Raw genomic sequence first — 17,621 nt, 5'->3', positions numbered from 1 at the left:
TGCCAATCTTGTGCCGAGCCCAGGAATATAGGATGACTTTGAAAGACATAGTCTCTGACTTCACGGAGCTTACAGTCTCTGCAACAAGGGTTGTGGATCCCCCAAGAGAGAAACAGAGTTTGCAGGCCTTCCCAAACCTATTTGAGTACAGAATTATCTTTCAGCACAGCATCTCCTGGAACAGTATTTGAGAAACCCTTGCTAGTCCTATCTAGAAGAATCAATACCAGACATCTCCAAAACATTTAGATTGAGTTCTGCGGGAAAGTACTTTTAAAAATGCCAGACACGGCTTTGTTTCCTAGAGGACAAACAAGATGACTGTGGTAGGATGGCCTTTTAAAATAAATGAAGCATCAGCAACATTAGAAGACCATATGTGCCCCAGAGTGAGAAATGCTCACTCATTCTGTGCCAGATTTGACAGCAGCATCAGGGAGTTCTCAGGAGGAGCAGCAGAAGCCCACATCTTTCCTCATACCCCAATTCAGGAGGCAGAGCAGTTAATCTTTCCCAAACAATTTAAACCTCACGCCAGTCATAAAATAATTGGGTCTTGTAGTAGTATCTATGCTGATGAAGTTTTAATTCAAAGAAGGGCATCACTCTAGGTGAGAGGCTAATTAACACAACCATCTCTTTACTATGGAAGAGATGTATATTCTGGAAGTTACTGACTTTCAGAAGTATATTCTGGAAGTTATTGACTCTATGAGTGTGTGTGTGTGTGTGTGTGTGTTTGTGTGTGTGTTTGCATGTAGAATTAATGAAAAATTTATTATTTATTTATTTCTGACCATCTCAAAACCAAGATCTTCTTTGAATTACTCTTCTAGGAGGATGAATACCAAATTGTCTTTTCTCAGATAACTGGAGAGAATGGAGAGCTGAGCAGTGAAGAAGCCTCTTGGGTTTTATATTATTTTAGGTTCATTAAAGTGCAACATGCTTGATTCTGAGATTTACATCAACATATTTTCTTTCTTTTTTTTAAAAAAATGCAGCAGATGGTAACTGGACAGGAGATTTTCTGTTATTGGGGTTAGAAAGACGAGAAGATGACTTTCCTTTTCATTCTAGTATCTCAGAGTTTTCCTTTCTAATGAATTATTTGACTTTCAAGAGTTCTGTTCCTTGTAGAGCCTCATGATTCATATTATACTGAGTTATGAGTTATGGCTATTGTGTTGTGATTTTGTTTAGAAGGATACAGAAGATGACTTATTTTAGATAAGTCTGTATAAAGAAGTTGTTCTTAGTACACAAAATGTACTCATGAATACTTACCAAATTGTTCAATCATGTTAGTGACAAATGTTTCCTATGAGTCATTTTCCCTTTGGTGACAATACCTTCATGAGCTAGTCAAACCAAAGATTAAATCCACCTGCTCTGGTTCTTGATTTCAAATCTACTTGTAAGAGAATTAGCATTATCAGATAAAATGACAGGAGAAATCATGCCAGAATGCTTTATAGAGGAAAATTAATATTGAGTCAGAACATCTGAGTATGTGTCAAGCTGACGTGGGTCCCAGCACACGTCACTGAATGTAAACACTCAGTGAAATTTGTTGATCCTCCAGCCTTCCACCTCATTCATCACCCATTAAATTCTGCACTTTTACTAGCTATAACTTGGGTTAAAAGAATGACAAGAATACAAGAACTAAGTATAATTCCTTTACCAGAAAATACTGCACATTGCCAATAGGACCTGAAACATCAGGAACCAAACTTCCTCTCTCCTTCTCCCTGAGAGCCTGGTGCTTCTCTTTATGCATGCACGTCAACTTCATTCTGTTCTGTTTCTGCAGAACCTTTTTCTCTACTTTAGGCAATTAGAGCAAGATAATAGCCATAACAACAACTCCAGGCTCAGCCCCAGATTCTCATAACCCTAATTTCTGATCTTGACCTAATTTCAATCTTCTAGAATAGAGAATTTGATTGGCCCAGCTCAGGTGTCTACTTCTAGTACCATTAGCTATGGCTAGGATCAATGGCCCATGTGTTATGCTGTCCAGACAAGGAGAGGCCAGGAATGCTAAGTGACTGACATGTCCATTATACTTTTCATGCCTTTTCACATCTAAATTTGAATACATCTCCATGTCACATTCAAAAAGCTTTATGTCATATAATGCAAAATTTAAATTAGTAGAATGAATCACATAAAACCTAAATATTGTGTGATTTTTCTTTTCTTTTCTTTTTTTTTTGAGACACAGTCTCACTCTGTCACCCAGGCTGGAGTGCAGTGGTATGATCTCAGCTCACTGCAACCTCCGCCTCCTGGGCTCAAGCCATTCTCCTGCCCCAGCCTCCCAAGTAGCTGGGACTACAGGCACCATGTTGGACAGGCTGGTCTCTAACTCCTCACCACAAATGACCTGCCCACTTCAGCCTCCCAAAGTGCTGGGATTACAGGTGTAAGCCACTGTGCCCAGCCTATATTGTGTGATTTTTCTATTGGGATATGTTCACAAATGTCCCCTGGAGAAATCTTTTTCAGAGCCTTTTCCCCCCTAAACTGGTAATTCTAAGCAAGTGGTTCTTAAATTTTAGGACACCTAAGAATCCCCCATAGATCTTATTAAAAATGAGAATTTTCCCCTGTCTCAGAAAGCCTAAGTAAGTCTGGGGAGAACTTCAGAAATAAAGATTTTTATATGCTGTCCAGGTGATTCAGTTGTAAGTGGGTCACAGTTTGAGAAACACAGGACTAGATTGCATACAAGCAAAAAAGGAACAGGGGCTACAAATTTGACAGAGGGTCTTCTATAGAGGGGAAAACAGAAGAAAACCAGCATCGTTTCTGAGGAATCCTTTCCTTGCTATAAACTTCCTGAACCAACAGGAGAACTGTCAAAACTTCATCCTGGAAAAAAAACTTCTTCAGTAGATTTTCACCACTGTATTTAACATGCTCTGGGGATTCATGGCCAGAAATGTCCGGTTATTTCCATAAAAAGATGTGCAACATCATATTTCAGATGAGGGTATTTTCTAACTGAGGCAAGTAATACTTTGCATACTCCTATCAGCAGGTAACAAAGTAGAGAGAGCTATCGCGCATACAGGTTATGAAAATATGAAGCCAGTTTCACAAACAGAGCTCAGTTATTCTCAGAGATCAGCTGAATAATACAGGTTTTCTTTCCAAGTGCCTGTCAAGGGAAGAATATAGACATTCTACAAGGGGCTATGTCAATGAGCTTTCACTCAGCAGCAGAGCAGTGTGACGATGATTTCATTGTTTGGCAAGAGCCAACTTTAACAGTGACAGGGGTTTAACAGCAACTCCAAAATTTCAGAGGCACCCTTCTCCCTATAAGTGATGGGGAACTTATCATACAAAGAGAGTTTTTGTTTGCTTCACTTTAGGCACTAGGCTAAGTATTACGTGAAAAGGTAGAATTGGTGTTACATGAAAATGGTAGAAGAGAATATTTTGGACAGGTAGGGACATCTGCTTGGAAAAGTTCTGAAATTTATTGATTTGTTTGCATATTCAAAAATGTTACTGCAAAAAATATTAAGGGATCATTTTCATTAAGCTTTCCCAGGTACTGTCTGCTAAGTGTTAGGGATACAATAGAATGCAAAAACTGACATGGCCCCTGTCTGTGAAAAAGGAAGGTGAGAAAGACAAACACAAAAACAATAATCACACACATAGTATAAAATTACAAGTCTGGCAAGGTCTGTTGAATAAATTTGGGGGATGCTACAAAATATGTAAAGTAGGGAAATGACCCCGTTATAGAAGTCAGAAAAGGATGGTGGAACAGAGGTGAGGGAACAGTCAGAGTCAACAGAGAAAGAATTACTCTGGCTGGGCGTGGTGGCTCATGCCTGTAATCTCAGAACTTTGGGAGGCTGAGGTGGGCAGATCACCTGAGGTCAGGAGTTTGAGACCAGCCTGGCCATGATGGCAAAACCTCATCTCTACTAAAAATACAAAAATTAGCCGGGCATGGTGGTGCATGCCTGTAGTCCCAGCTACTCAGGAGGCTGAGGCAGGAGAATCAGTTGAACCTAGGAGGTGGAGGTTGCAGTGAGTCTAGACTGTGCCACTGCACTCCAGCCTGGGTGACAGAGTGAGACTGTCTCAAAAAAAAAGAAAAAAAATCACTCGAGGAGTATTTGCAAAGATCTTAGGTGAGGCTGTGGTAGCGGAGAATCTAGGTAATTCAAGAAGTTGATGAAGACTTCTACTAAAGGAGAGAGCTAATGTGTTGTTACTAGTTGAACTGTATCCCTCTAAAAAGATAGTTGAATCCTAACCCCCAGTACCTCAAAATGTGACCTTATATGGAAATAGTGTCATTACAGATAGAACTGATTAAGATGAGATCATGCTGGAGTAGGGTGGGCCCTTAATCCAATAAGACTAGTGACTTTATAAGAAAAGGAGGTAGAGACACACAGAGGAAATATGGCCACATGAAGATGTAGGGAGAGGTCTGAGTTGTGCTTCCACAAGCAAGGAATGCTGGGGATGCTGGAAGAGGCAAAGAAGGACCCCAACCCTAGAGTCTTCGGAGGGAACATGGCCCTCCCAACATCTTGATTTTGGACTCGTAGTCTTTACAATTGTGAGGAAATACATTTGTGTTGTTTTTTATCCACCTGGTTTGTGGCAATTTGTTATAGTAGCCCCAGGAAACTAACATGGGGGTGAAGTAGGCTGATGTTAAACCAGGCTGGAGAGTAGAGCAGGCCAGGCACTACAAGGTCTTGATGATCTTATTAAAGGTGATTGTCTTAAGAGCAATAGCCAGCCAGCAAACTCTTTTTGCTTTTGTTTTTGAGATGGAGTTTTGTTCTTGTTGCCCCAGGATGGAATGCCATGGCGCCATCTTGGCTTACTGCAACCTCTGCCTTCCAGGTTCAAGCAATTATCCTGCCTCAGCCTCTGGAGCCCCTGGGATTACAGGCATCTACCACCATGTTCAGCTAATTTTTTGTATTATTTAGTAGAGACAGGGTTTCACCAGGTTGGCCTGGCTGGTCTCAAACTCCTGACCTTAGGTGATCCGCCCGCCTTGGCCTCCTAAAGTGCTGGGATTACAGGCATAAGCCACAGCACCCGGCCCAAAGAACACTTTTAAGCAATGAGGCAGTAGTGTCTAGGTAGCATGTGAGAGAATTAGATTCACCTTTAGAAAAGGTCACCTGGACTTCTTTAGTGAATGAATTGGAAGGAGGCAAGAATGATAGGCCACCAACATTCCAAATCATTGATGTCTCAAAATAGTCACCCAGCTTCCGATTCGCAGCGTTGACTGCAACTGGGGTTCAGCACTTGGGTGAGGAACTTGTGGCATCGGCAGATTCAAGGTGATTTGAGCTTTAGCTAGGATGATGGAGGTTGTTTGCAACAACTGTCTGGGCTTCAGGTCCATGTTAAATGCAGCATAGATGACACCACTGGAGACCTTAAGAGACCGTAAGAAGCTGATTGCAGCCCAAGCTGTCACCCATTGTAAAAAGATTATCCTGAAGAAATGGTACATGATTTTTAAGGACCACACAATTCTGGGGGACCATGAAATCCATGATGGGATGAACCTGGAGCTTTATTTTCAATAGATTAGAATCCTAATATTTCTGCTGCCCCACTGTCCTCTCTCATCCTCACATCCTCACCCCCAACACTGGTATAGATGCTTGTTTTTAAAAACTCACCCAAGACTTAGATGTGGCAAATATATATATATATATATGTATTTATATTTATATTTAAAAATTGAAAAAAACAAAGAACCAAAATAGCTACCCAATTAGATCACATTTTTCTTTCCAACTACCATAGATTAAAGAAATCAAATTTTCTGTATTCATTAATACTGGACAGCTGAAACAAACTTTCCCAAACTGTGTTCCAAGAAACCCAAGTTCTGAGAAGTCTGTTTTGGAAAACATTCCATGGTCAAGTAAATTTTGGAAGTTCTAAGTCCCTTGGGAGCTTTCTTCTTTCTTGGGGAGTCAAAACATGTTTTAACGTGTTAAAATCTCTAGGAAGTCCTGCGATAAACAAAGAGCATAGCTCCAATGCTCAAATGTGTTTGATTATGAAATATCCTTGGGCCAAACCCAAACCAAACATAGTTGGGATTACCTGTTAACATTCTAAAGAATTCACGTTTGAAAATGCAGGACAGAGAGGTTTTTAAAAATAATCTTTTCATATCCTCACCCCACTTTTGGAGCCAGGAAATTCTACCCAATATTTAGTTTAAATTCTGCTCTGCAATTTTTCTCTTGCCTGTGTTCGCGGCCCACTGAGGGATAACTGCTGACAATCTGTGAAGTGATGGTTATTTTGAAGCTCAAATCTCCCTTCCCCTTCTCTTCTCCCATCTGGGCATCATTTGAGAGATCTTCCCTGAAGCAATTCTGCAAGCAGGGTGTGGAGAAAATATTTATGAACCATTTTTAAAACACCACTTTAAAAAACATGGCATATTCAAATGTGATGTGAAACATATATCCCCAAACTTCAAAATGTTGGTCATTATCACCAATACAGAGAATGTTATACCTGGAAAGGAAGCTAGGAGTCATTTGGTTTAAAGTGCTCATTTTGCTCATAAATAAACTAAGGTCCAGATAGCCAAAGAGAACGGGCCAAAACCACACAGCTGATCCTATCACACAGCTGGAAGGACATCAGAGGTGTTCAATCCCAGGCCCACTTTCTTTTGAATATATATTCTGGGGCTTTTTAAAAACTTACTGAACTCCTGGCAGCATTTGAATCTAGATATTAATAGTTAATATAAAGATTATCAAAAAGGCATTCTAACTAATTCAAGAATCTCACCCAGTACATACCTCTTTTTGTGAGTGAAAGTAACCAATTCAGTAGAAAAAAAGGGGGAAGGGTAAATTTGTAAATAGTAAAAATAATAGCCTATAATTCAAGTTTTACATTCTGGTTATCTCTGTTCCACATACATAATTTTCTTGAAATTATCAAAAAATAATTCCTCTTGACACTTTCATGTATTTATTGTAAATTCTTTATTTTTGGTGTAATTTTTTTCTTTTAAACAACAAAACATTTTAAAATGTTTTAAACAATAAGATTTTTTTAAATGACTCTGAAAAATATCTCCCTTGGCTTTTGTTTTTTATTCTATCTCCTTCCCTTCCATCAAGTATCTGTAAATATAAAGCAGGTAGAAAGATATCTCCCAATCAGTACCACACATTTAAGGCAGGAAAATCATGTTTTGCTGTCTCCACTCTTTATAGTGTTATCCTACTAGTGATCCTTATTAATGCATTTATGGAAGTAGATTTCAGCTTGCCTTGTCATTGCTGTCTGTCCCACAGAGACACATATTTTGCAGACATGATTCTGTACCTAAGCAGCAGCCTTTCAGACAATGTGATAGGTAAAGGCAGAAAGAAAGATGGCACCAGTACAGATGACTTTGCCCAGAATGACTTTGAGCTAGGAGAACAAAATATGATGCCTTTGCTGGTGAACACATCTTGCAGACACTTCAAGAAAGGTAATGTTCATGCAACATGGCCCCTTCCCTCAAGACATATTCTTTATCTTATAATCAACTGAAGAAAAAAATGATCTGTTACAATATTGAAGCATAAACAGGCTAAGGAGAATCTTGAGACAGTTGTTCAGTCCTTATTTCTCTTTTTTAGGGAAGTTTAAAGGATAATTTTGGCTCTATGCTATATTATACTTAGTAGCTAATTTCAGAACCTAATCCATACAAAATACATTTCCAGGAGTAATTTCCAGATTAAACAGGAATGGCACTGCCTGGGTACATCTAGATTTACCTCTCCCCACGCAGCTCTTCTCTGCCCATTTTGCTTCTTTTGTTGAGACAGCCCATTGATATCATTACACTTGGGCTAAACTAAAAACACATCCAGCTCCCAGTATTCTCTCATCTCAGAAAACAGATAAATCTTTTAGAATGCTTAGGGAGCTGGCTTCAAAATGCTGCCACTCCTTTCATGATAGTATCACAAAGAAGTTAGTCAATATCCTTTCTCTAATTCAGGAAACAGCTTGATGTAGGGAAAGATTGAGAAATTAAAAAGAGAAACACCAGTCTATATCATGATCTCACCATGTAATTGCAGAGAAACTTTGGATGAGTTTCTTTATTTTCATGAGTTTCCGTTTCCTCACCTGTAAAATCGCATTGATAAAATGTACTGAAAATGTTGAGAAGAGCAGCTGAAGTTTTACAAAATATCCTTCATGGTTTCTGGCACATCAAAGCTCTCAGCCTATACACTTTACCTTCGCTTTTCTGGCTCCTTTTGAATTCCGCATTCAATCCATGGTAACTTCAGAAATCAAATGCCAGCTGTGTGTCTAAAAGAAAGTTCTTTGTGGCGATTTAACCTAAAAGAATCTCTCATCCAGAATCTATTTAATATCTAGGGTTCAATGAAATGCCTTTAAAGCAAAGCGTTTGGGGGAAAATACAGAATAGAAAAGAAGTGCACTCCATAGAATGTCATAGTAGGGGCTATGTCCATGCATAAGGACGTAAGATAAAATCAAAATATTCAGTCCAGCAAGTAGGTCACATCAATTCCACTGTTACCTACAGACAAGAAAATCATGGGGATACTGGACAGACTTGACAGGCAATAAAATGTGATGGTTAACAGCAAGTCAAATACAATTATTTCCAGTTCTGGCTCTGAAATATACTAGCTGCACCATCTTAAGTAAGCCATTGTATTTGTGAGCTTCAATTTTCTCATCTGTGTAAGAAAGATAATAGTATCTAATTTATGGGGTTGGTGTTGTGAGTAATAAATATTCTAATTAATACATAGTGCTCTGCACAATATCAGGCAAGGAGCAAATGTTGAATAGATGGAATCAATTATCATTGTTCTTTTTTTTTTTTTCTAAACACTTAAGGTCAAGTCTGAGTCACTTCTAATCAGAGTTTCTGCCCTCCGACACTCAAAAATGCCTAACAGGAACCCAATGATTAGGTACAGAAACAAACAAAAGAAGAAGAAAATCCTTATCTCTGATGAATCCTCCCCCTCCATTAAGCAGTCAGGAAATAATGCGCTGAGTACTGGTAGGGTGGGACAAATCCAAGGAAATATTTCCAGCTGTCAAGACATCCACAGTGTATGCCCTGTGGTCTTCACACATGAGATGTGAATTTTGTAAAGTATGCTTATTTCAGCTCAATTGCCGATTTTTCTTCTAGAGCAAAACTAAAGATACTTAGGCTTGTGACCAGTGGGGGGAAGCTTTTGTCTTCACCCTAACCAACTGGCTGGCCTGACAATAATAGCACCTTTCAATGTCATTCTTTTTGGATATCTAGAAAAGATAGGAATCCTGGATTTGTGTTCAGTGAAAAGTACTTAAAGTGAAATCTACCAGATGTACCAATAGTTTCCTGGGTAAAACATAAAGTACTTTTTTCAGAGGGTCCTCTAGTTTTTCTTTACTCCACTGGAACGTCAGCAGAAAGCTGTAAATCGTCAAGATGGAACATCTCAGCCCTCAGTCTAGAGCAGCACAGGGGTTAGCAAATAAGATGAATTTGATATGGAATGAAACCAAAGGGAAGCATTTATAATATTACTGGTTTGTGTGAATATCAGTTGGGAAAGGAATATTTGAGGAAAAAAAAATCTAATGAATGAGCTAAAAACCCCAAATGGTTAGCTGTTGCTGAACCTGGACTAGATGTTATAAAATCAATGATGAAAAATATTTTAATCTTTTTACATATTTTTAGCAGGTGTATATGGGTATGCATGTTATTTACATATGTGTGTATGTGTGTGTGTGTATATATATATATATAATTTGACACATTGGGGAGGCCAGTATAACATGTAATTGAAGTATTGTGGAAATATAGAATTGATTAAATTAAAATTAGAATGCTTCTGGGTTTTGTACACAAATGTTTACTACAGCTTTATTTGTGATTGTCAAAAACTGGAAGCAGTCCAAACATATTTCAGCTAGTGATAAAGAAAAGTGGGAAATCCATATAGTGAAATACTAGCCAGCAATAAAAAGAACAAATTAGTAATACCCACAACAACATGAATAAATCTTAAAAGCATTAGGCTGTGTGAAAAATGCCTTGAGTCAAAAGGCTGCACACTCTACGAATCCATTCATAGAACTTTCTGGAATAGGCAAAGCTGCAGGGATAGAAAATTGATTGGTGATTTCCAAGGATCAGGAGTGGGAGTAGGAGATTGTCCATAAAGGGGCATGAGAATTTGGGAGGAGGTGTTATATATAGAACACCATAGAACTGTATACTAAAATGAACTTCACTGTATATAAATTATATTTCAGTAAAAATAATGCCTCTGGGCTCAACACAATTCCTTGAAGGAATGCAGCTTTAAAGAGCTGAGGTCCCTATCTGTGGCAACCTCATTGGCTAAGTGAGGCCTTATTGAGTTGCTGGCCTACCAGGCCTTAATCGCCTCCATGTGGCCTCAACATACAGCCATGAACATCATTGAAAGCTGCAGCAATACCCTCCTGAAACAGCAACTTTCTCTCACCTTCCATGTTAAGTTCCCCTCTTACCCACCCAGGCCCAAATGAGCACTTCTTGTCTCCATGTCACAGCTTCTTCCCAGCCTCAACAGGTGAGTGATGCAATTCAGATGCTGCCCTGGTTTCTGGGCACTTTCCTCCTTGAGACTTCTCTTAGTCTTTGTATTTCAAAAGCAGTGGCAGGAGAAACCAATGCTCCACAATTGCAAACATTTCTGCCAGGCCTTAGACTCAGCAATTGTTGCAAAAGATCAGCTTCTTTGCCAGAATAAATCACAGGAAGAAAATAAGAGCAGAGTTAAGGATCAGGTGTACAAGAAAGATGAATTCCCAAGGCCACTCAATGAAAAATGTACTAATTAAGACTTAGTGTTAAGTAACAGACATCAATTTGAGGTGGAGAGGTAATATTATATTTCAGCACCTTAGTCTGTGCTTTTTATATATTCCATTCTCCTTCTAGAATTCCCAGGCAATCATCTTTCTCCTACTCCATACAGAAGCAAAATCAAAGACTGAAAAATACCCCTGGCCTAGCCATGAGGCAGAACTATTTGAAGGCATGTTTTCATCCTCAACAGTGGCTAGTCCAAATTGAGAGGTGCTGTAAATGGAAAAAATACAAACTGTATTTTGAAGACTTGGCACAAACAATGTAAAATATCTCAATTTTATATTGATTTTCATATTGAAATGCTAATCTTTTGGTTAGATTGAGTTAAAATATTTTAAAAATTAATTTCACCTTTAAAAAAAACTTTTTAATGTGGCCCTAAAAAATTTAAAATTGGCCGGGTGCGGTGGCTCATGCCTGTAATCCCAACACTTTGGGAGGCTGAGGCAGGCAGATCATCTGAGGTCGAGAGTTCAAGACCAGCCTGACCAACATGGAGAAACCCCGTCTCTACTAAAAATACAAAATTAGCCAGGTGTGGTGGTGCATGCCTGTAATCCCAGCTACTCAGGAAGGCTGAGGCAGGAGAATTGCTTGAACCCGGGAGGCAGAGGTTGAGGTGAGTTGAGATTGTGCCTCTGTGCTCCAGCCTGGGCAAAAAGAGAAAAACTTGGTCTCAAAAAAAAAAATTAAAAAAAATTAAAGAGTCCCGGTGCAGCGGTTCATGCCTGTAATCCCAGCACTTTGGGAGGCAGAAATTGGGGAGATTCATGAACTCAGGAGTTTGAGACCAGCCTGGCACAACATGGAGAAACTCATCTCTACAAAAAATAAAAGAATGAGCCGGGCTTGGTGGCAAACAGCTGTGATCTCAGCTACTTTGGGGGCTGAAGTGGGAGGATCACTTGAGCCTGGGAAATGGAAGTTGCAGTGAGCCGAGATTGTACCAACGCACTCTAGCCTGGGTGACAGAGTGAAACCCTGTCTCAAAAGGATTAAAATAAATTTAAAATTACCTGTGTGACTCACATTGTATTTATGTTGGGCAGCACAGCTCCATAACCTTGGCAAATTACCAAAGTTCAGTTTTCTTCATTAGTAAATGAAAGTTAAGAACCTAACATAGTGTGTGGATCATAGGGGAGTTTCAGAAATGGTTGAGATTAATATAATTAACACAAAACTATACCTTTAAGTAATCGTTTATATGCTGCTCAGGGCATTCAAAAATTACAAATTATTAAATGCCCATCATATAGAGAAGTGAGTTTAGTTAGAGTAGAGCTAGATTATGTAGTCCAATTACCTGGTTTTATAATTCATTAAAAAGCTTATTCCTTCAAGAGGTCTTATGGGCAAGCGTGAGTTATCATCCAAAGAGCATAGTGGTCACAGTGGTTTACATGGATATATGGAATGACTTTATTTGAGGAAGAAAGTCAATTTTCCAGAGTTTGGGCAAATTGGGTATTGAATGGGTATAGGAATGGTAGGGACCTGCAGCCCACTCCTCTGAACCATCCACATGTTACAAAATCCTGAAAGAGGAAAGCTACAGAAATCTATGTCCCAAGGAGACTGGTTCTAGATCATGGAGCTTGAAGTCCTCAAGAGCCTCATCCCAAAGCTTGGCATAAAAGGTGGAGCTCAAGAGGACACAACAAGGAGAGGTACACTGAAGGAACCAGGCATGCTTCCCCTTTCTCCTGGACAAAATAAATCCAAACATTTTGTATGATTTCAGGGTAGAAAAAGAAAGTCTCAGCTGGGTGTAGTGGTTCACACCTGTAATCCCAGCATTTTCAGAGGCCAAGGCAGGAGTGACACTTGAGGCTAGGAGTTCAAGACCTGCTTGGGCAACAAAGTGAGTCCTCTTCTCTACAAAACCCTAAAAAAAAAAAAAAAAAAAAATTAGCTACGCATGGTGGCATGCGCCCATAGTCCCAGATACTCAGGAGGCTGAGGCAGGAGAATCACATGAGCCAAGGAGATGGAGGCTGCAGTGAGCTCTAATTACACCACTGCATTCCAACCTGGGTAACAGAATGATACCCCATTTAAAAAAAAAGGAGAAAAATAAAACTTCCCCAACTTATCACCTTCCCACCTACCCCCCACCTCCTCCAAGGAATGACATCAAAATGCCCAAGACCAGATATTGTATCAATCCTGACAAGTGGCCGAATTGGGTTAGAAAAATAAAGGAATGTGATACTTCTTGCACCTTAGGTTTTGTACTGTAATTCATGGTAAATTCCAACTTATAATTTGGTATACTCATGGGAAATTATTTTGGAATGATATACTTGTAAGTGTTTGGTGGTTGTCTCTTGCAATGGGATAGAAATTAGGAAGGGCTTCAATTAGTATTGTGTTACTTTTCCATAGGATTTGAGAAAAGTGCAGATATGCATTGCTTTTGTAATAATAATTCTTATCATTGGGGGAAAATGATAAACCCACAGAAATAGCTCTTTCTATTTAAGTTGTCAGTAATCCTTCAACAACTTCCCAGACTTGAATAAGAGCCCGTTTGTTATTCTCCTGATGGTTCTAGGACTATGTCTCCAGGTGTACTGGAGCTACTGATGAGTCGGTAGCTGCTGCCTATGAAAATTGCCCCTGTCTCTGGCCCCCTCCTAAGTGGCCCCACCCATCAGAGCATTACCTTTTCAAGAGCTAGCCTGAAATGGAGCAGCAGGGCTCTCAGCTTCACAAGCTCTTCCTCAAAGCACAGAAGAAATATGCTTTCACAGGCAGTTGTTCAGGTAGCTCAGGTGTCAATTTTTGGGTCATCTGTCCAGAAAGTCTTAACAGGAATTGTCTGAGGAGTAAGCTCCACGTTTCTGCTATATCACCCTGTACCTCTGGCCATATCTGCTCAGGACCTGACACCTAACTCAAAGGAAGGCAAACTGATTTTGTCTACCAGGAATTTGTAATTGAAATGAAAAGAGTGGGCCCCAGTGGTCTCAGACATGCAGACTTAGAATTGGAGGCACCGGAGAAAACTTGAAAGCAGAAAAAGAAGACAGCAGCCAGGCAGAGGAAAGCTGAGTGAGAAATAGCAGGGATTGGAATATTAGTCTTTATGGCAAATGGTGCCAAATTCCATTGTTTGCCCAAGGCCCATGGTCTTTGGGTTCTGTGAGGAACCCCTGTGCTTTGTAATAATTTCCTTTATTCTGCTCAAGTGAAGTCTTATTGTTTTCAGTTGCTTATAATCAAAAGATCCTTAAAAATGTGGGTAAAATGTTCACCTACCCATGGTTTAAGTAATCAAGGAATTCTCACTTAGAAGGGTCTATAAATGGAAAAAATTAGTCTCAGCTTTCTCACATGTAATAATGGTATCCTAATACTCTTCTTCCCTGCCATATTATGAATTTATAGAAAAAAACCTAAGGCTATTAAGATATTTGCCAGAGATAATGAGCAGTATGATTGTTGTGGTGGTCTGACAACCCTCTGTAGACCATTTAGGTCACCCCCTGTCCTTAGGCTCCCTGGCCGGCCAGAGTTGATGCTACACTATCCCACCTTAATACATCTCCTACAAAGAATAACGGCATTAGACTTCCCGGACTAAAATAAAAATAAACTACACTGTTACTGTCAGGAAACAGAAGGGGGCGCCCTAAGAATATTTAGTAGTTGCAAACGGCAGCTCTAAAGTCTTTAAATACAATGAATGCTTTCTCTCAAGCATAGAAAGCAAAGCATGGTCAATTTTACAAGTAAAATTTTTCTATGGAGCCACATGACTAAGGGATAAAGATTAAGAGTGCCTAAGTCAATCTCTGAGAAAAAGGTAAAAATTAAAATGAAGCTTCCTATCTCACGTGACAGATAGTATGACAATAGAAACAAAATATTCCTCCAAACATAACCTAATTTGATTGTCACAATGGTTTAGAGAAAAAGAGTGATCAGAAACTATTGCTTCTATTGACTGAATATGAAGAGAGCGTCAGAGAAGGAAATAATAAAACTAACTTTTATGGAGCAATTTCTATATGCCAAACACATGCTTTATGAACATGATTTTATGTTCTATAACAACCTAAAAAGTAGGTACTCAAAATTTTCCTCAAACCTCCAGTAACCAAGCAATTATCTCTCCCAGTCATTTTTAACTAGCAGTTAATCCACATGGTTTTCTTAGTATTAATAGACCTGAAATAAACAGGAAAGTCATTTAAGAAATCATTATTAAATTAAGCAGATGGAATAAAAAAGGAGGCAGGAAAGATGAGTGTAAACTAAGGAATAATATGGGGAAGGATAGAGGAAATGGAGGAAGGAGGAGTGATATGGTTTGGCTGTCTACCCACCCAAATCTCACCTTGAATTGTAATAATCACCACGTGTCAAGGGCAGGGCTAGGTGAAGATAACTGAATCATGGGGATGGTTTCCCCATACTGTTCTCATGGTAGTGAATAAGTCTCACAAGATCTGATGGTTTTATAAATAGTAGTTCCCCTGCACAAACCATTTTGCCTGCCTCCATGTAAGATGTCCCTTTGCTCTTCCTTAGTCTTCCGCCATGACTATGAGGCCTCCCCAACCACGTGGAAATGTGAGTCCATTAAAGCTCTTTCCTTCATAAACTACCCAGTCTCAGGTATGTATTTCTTGGCAGTGTGAGAACAGACTAACGCAAGGGGGAAAGGGAGGAATGGAGAAGAATGAGGGGACAGAGCAGAGCATCAAAGAAAAAGGGATCGGAAGCAGAGGAGTAGGATTGGAAAAAAACAAACAAACAAACAAACAAACAAAAAACTCCTGAGCTGTCTTTAAAAAACCCTTCATGAATCTGAGTGACCAACCTTTTCTCTATTTTTATACACTCCAACAGTCCAAATATACATATTTCAGAAGCCGCAAAATGGCATCAGACAATGTCAAAATAGGCTACAATATCCACTTCTAGGAGTGAATGTTTAGGAGGGAAGCAAATGCTGCTATGAGATAGAACAATCGAAGGAGGGATATTGACTTAGCAAGCTCTGAAACCAGCCTTCACTGAAAGGTTTTACTGTCTCCAGCTGTTCATTAGTTAATGAATATGAAATATTGACTCATGGGTAGCCCCACAGGTAGTTAGGAAAGCAATCTCATTTCAAACCTGTCAATTGCACAGAGACAGATGGGAGGGTGGGTGGGTGGGGGAGGGAGATGGCCCTTTATCCCTTCCTTTACTTCCAACCACAGCCTTAGACTAAAGTAGATTTTTGGATATAGATTCTTCCCCCTACTAGGTGGGGCAGGTCCTGAAATAAAGACAAGGTGGGTTGGGGGGTGAGGGCATCTGTTTCCCTGCTTTCTAAACACTTCAGAACAGGAATAAATTTAATCCCAAGGTTTGCTAACCATGGTAGATAAAATATTTTTTAAATGAACTCATGAATTTATTTTAAAGTATATTTGGAGAAAAATTAACTTGCATATAAAGCCCTCAATTTTGCAAATACTAGAATGAAGCCAAAAGAGACATTTATATTTTTAAAAGTAAAATAGATATGTGAAAGTTAAAAGAAGGCAAAAGCATGCAGAAATAACTATAAATATTGAGGCTAGAGTATGAATGGCTGAAGTCTGAGAAACTATGATTTAGGATATAGCACAGTTAAGCCAAGTAATCATGCTTGATAAAAAATAATTGGTGAATGGATGAGTAGATTAATGGTTGGTTGAGTGAGTGTGTAGATAAATTAGGAGTGTTGAAGTAATGAGGGAATGGGTAGACAAATATATTGGCAGGTGTGTAGATGAATTGGAAGTGTTGAATAGATGGATGAGAATATGAATGGATGGTTGAATAAATGGATGGTTGGACATTTAAATGGTGAAATGTGTCATAAATCAGGAGTGTCCATGTGAGATATACCCTTAAGTTAATTATTTGCTAGTGCAAACTGGGTGCCATTGGGTTGAAGGAAAATGGAAGTAGAAATGAGCCTGTTGGGTTCTCAACTAGTGCACCTCAATAGTAGGTACAGGGAAATCGCTTCACAGGTGAGCTGGCAACCTATGATTAACTGAAAAGTTTATTTTGCCAATGATCTTAGGATTTCAGCAAAATTGTTAAGAGTGCTGCTTCTGGAGTTATATTTTCCATGTTAAAGTTCCAATTCTTCTATTTACTTGCTGTTGACCTTGGGCAAGTTGCCTTACCTACTCATCCTCAGTGCCCTCAGTTGTAGAATGAGACCAATCAGAACCTGCTCTGAAAGGTAACAGAAAGATATTTGCATATTTTAAGTTTCACTTGTCAGTTTGAATCTTTCAATTTCAGATTAGCATTATTATTCTGTTATTTTTACATTTTAATAATGAAGTTATTTTTAACTCTAATCACTTTTTAATGAACCATTCAATTGAATCATGAACTCCAAAGTGTAATATTAAATTTTTTAAATAGTTGTCTGATAAAAAACTTATTTTGACTTACATACTTGTTTAAAAACATTTTTTTTTAGGCAGGCTCTAAAATTGTTACCAGTCACCCATCCTTGTACTCATGCCTTTGTATAATCCCTTTTCCTTGGATATAGGTTGGACTCAATGACTCAGATCTAATGTGATGTCACTTCCATGATTAGATTATCAAAAGATTCTGGTTTGCTTCTTGTGCATGTGTTCGTTCTCTCTCTCTCTCTTTC

The 17,621-nt window shown here is 39.0% G+C and overlaps 1 long non-coding RNA gene and 1 pseudogene across 3 annotated transcripts in view; one reads left to right on the top strand and one right to left on the bottom strand.

The window, feature by feature from the left end:
• Nucleotides 1-5,366: 5,366 nt before the first annotated feature.
• Nucleotides 5,367-5,597, top strand: LOC107970474 (ubiquitin-like protein 5; annotated as a pseudogene).
• Nucleotides 5,598-11,888: 6,291 nt separating this feature from the next.
• The window catches only part of LOC104005584 (uncharacterized), a 237,742-nt gene continuing 232,009 nt past the window's right edge, over nt 11,889-17,621 (bottom strand). For all 3 annotated transcript variants that reach the window (XR_010155621.1, XR_010155622.1, XR_001713402.3), the window contains one exon: nt 11,889-12,842. This is a non-coding gene — a long non-coding RNA (uncharacterized LOC104005584). The remainder of the gene's footprint in view (nt 12,843-17,621) is intronic.

This window comes from Pan troglodytes, chromosome 2 (assembly GCF_028858775.2).
Source record: "Pan troglodytes isolate AG18354 chromosome 2, NHGRI_mPanTro3-v2.0_pri, whole genome shotgun sequence".
Lineage (NCBI taxonomy): Eukaryota > Metazoa > Chordata > Mammalia > Primates > Hominidae > Pan > Pan troglodytes.
This window is presented reverse-complemented; position numbering and strand designations above follow the sequence as displayed.